The 2,754-nt window shown below is 38.5% G+C and overlaps 1 pseudogene; it reads right to left on the bottom strand.

The window, feature by feature from the left end:
- Window positions 1-48: 48 nt before the first annotated feature.
- LOC111746267 lies at window positions 49-167 on the bottom strand (annotated as a pseudogene).
- Between the last annotated feature and the right edge of the window lie 2,587 nt (window positions 168-2,754).

Genomic DNA, 2,754 nt, shown 5'->3' with positions numbered 1-2,754 from the left:
TCCATTTCCTTTGGAAAATAGTTTATTCAGTTCCTCCATCTTTTTTAAAGCCTACAGAACCTGATCTTCCTAGGTGGTCTCCCATCCAAGTACTAACGAGGCCTGACCCTGCTTAGCTTCCGAGATCAGACGAGATCGGGCGTGTTCAGGGTGGCATGGCCATAGACTCTTTATATATTTTGGATATTAACCCCTCACCAGATGACCCCTTTGTATTAAATAGAGTTGCTGTGGACATTGTGGATTGCCTACACAGCAGAATTCCCTACCCTCTTCTCTCCTAACAGACCCAATTTTGTTTAGGTGTTCACCTCACCCTCTTGCAAGACAAGTTACTCTGGGGATGCTGCCTCTCCCCTCAGCTCTGGAAACTGGAACCTGATTGGTCCAAGTGTAATCCCATCACCCTGGCCAGTGACTGGTTCAAGAATGGGCAAGTGGCTTAAGTCTGATCAATGCAACACAAGAAGAGTTTTCTGGCAACTGTGGGGAACTTTATTTGCTCTTAAAAAAGAGACATAGAAAGTCACTTTCGGTGTTTGAATGGGAATAAACATGTAGCTTGATACCACTGCTGACAATTATACAACCATGAAAAAAAAACAAAACAAAATAGAACAGAATTACTAGGACTCTGATAGTATGCACAGAAAAGAGGAGAGACAAAAAGAAACTGAATGCTTTCTCATAGCTCTGAACTCTGTTCATCAACAAACTCTGGATACTGCTTATCTCTGAGTTTTCTGTCATATGAGACATTCCCTTGTTGTCTATGCTATTTAAAGTTGTTTTCTTACTTGTAGCTAAAGCCTCCTAACAGATACACTCTTCAAGTTGTTACGTAGCTCAAAAGTCCTCTGATTTCAGCCGCCTGAGGCTATGAATAAGCTCACATTAGCTCTAAGCCTCTGCCACCCAACTCAGCAACTGCTGCTCCTTTCACAGTCTCCTGCTAGTATTTTGGGTGTTCTAGAGGTTCTAGAATCATTTTGAGCAGCTCGTCAATGCTGTTCTCTGGATTTCTGAACTGTAGTATTTCTATAGGACTTCAGTTTTTGCTTAGCTTCCTTTTTTAAAATTAGAAGAAGAATACTCCCTTCTTGTGTTTATGCTCTGTTGGTGGCATAAGTTGTCCCCAGAGTTTCTTTAGCTTCAAAGTATTAAAGAGATTAATAAGCCAGTTTTATTTAAAAAAAAAAATTCAGATACATAATTTTTAGTTGACTTTCAGGCTCCACAGCTAAGTTTAGCTAGACCAGTGCTGTCCAGTAGAAATATAATACAAGTTATATGTATAATTTTAGGTTTTCTAATAGTCATCTTAATAAGGTAAAAGGAATCAGATAAAATTAATTTTAATAATGTATTTTATTTAACTCAATATATCCATTTTTTTTCATTTCAACATGCAATCAATATAAAAGCTATTTATGACTTATTTTACATTTTTTTAAGATCAAGTCTTCAAAGCCCAGTATGCATTTTTTCACTTCCAGGACATCTCAATTTGGACTCGCCACATTTCAAGTGCTCAATAATCACGTGTGTCTAGTGGCTGCCATACTGTATGGATGGGGCTAGACTCTGCCACAGTGCTTTCCACCATGGGAATTTATTCCAAGGAGTCATTTCGTCATTTCTTGAACTCTGATTTCTTTTATTTACCCTATCATCCCACACCTACCTCTTTTCTTATTTTTTCAGACATGTGTCTGTATGTCTCAACTCTAATTATGAACATGGCTGGAGTTAATTTTTATTTTTTCCCCCCCAGAAAGCTCCTCAGATCTCATTTAAATCAATAAATTTAATTGTTATAAAAAGAAGTAAGTGGGTGGGAAAGAGCTGTTTATGAATGCAAACATATATCAACTTGAGGGAAAGGTGTTGTCCAGTTGAAATTTCCATCACCAAGGTAACAATTTCTTCTCTCACATTAAGTCCAGTGGATGCTTTCCAATTCCTTTTTATTGGACTTGTGCATTGACCTTGTCAACACCATTTTCTTCCTGGAATTCTCACTTCTCTTAGCTTCTGTGACACTTGCTTCCCCAGCTTTCCACCGACTTCTCTGACCACTCCTTCCATGCAGCTCCTATTTTTCTGCCCTTCCTCAATGGTGATGTTTCAGTGGCTCCATTTTTTACTCTCCTGTCTTTATAGTCGATATATTCACCCTCAATACTTTCATCCACCCATGGCTTAATCATAATTTATATACAATTATTTTCCAAACATGTCCGTCTAAACCGTACCTACCTCCTGAGCTGCAGGCCCATCTAATGAATTGCTTACTAGTTAATTCCTTGTAGCTGTCCTTCAGGCATCTCTGCGTCGCCATCTGTAAAATTCATCACTTTCTCTCCTGTACACCTGACCTTCCACCTTTGTCTCCTGTGTCACTAAATGGTACCACTAACCATTCAGATGCCTAAGTGTGTAACTGGGTGTTGTTCTAAATTAAATGCTTCTCTGCCTCTTATCTCCTGCATGGAACAATCCTCAAGTCCTCCTGATTTAACTTAATTCATATCTTTTTATTGATTCACATATCTCTACCTTCTCATGGCCGCTACTTTGCCTTTTGTCAATTGCTTAACGTCCTGACCAGTTCATTGTCTTTAGTTTTGCACCTTCTACTCATCCTCCATATTACATTTAGAGGAGCTTTGTTCAAACAAAAATTGCTAGTTAATCCTTTGGTCCTTTGCTTAAAACTAAATTCCTTAACAATTTATACAAGTCTTTGTGATC

The sequence above is a fragment of the Pteropus vampyrus genome, unplaced genomic scaffold (genome assembly GCF_000151845.1).
Source record: "Pteropus vampyrus isolate Shadow unplaced genomic scaffold, Pvam_2.0 Scaffold181, whole genome shotgun sequence".
Classification (NCBI taxonomy): domain Eukaryota; kingdom Metazoa; phylum Chordata; class Mammalia; order Chiroptera; family Pteropodidae; genus Pteropus; species Pteropus vampyrus.
The sequence above is the reverse complement of the archived record's forward strand: the minus strand, read 5'-3'. Positions and strand labels throughout refer to the sequence as shown.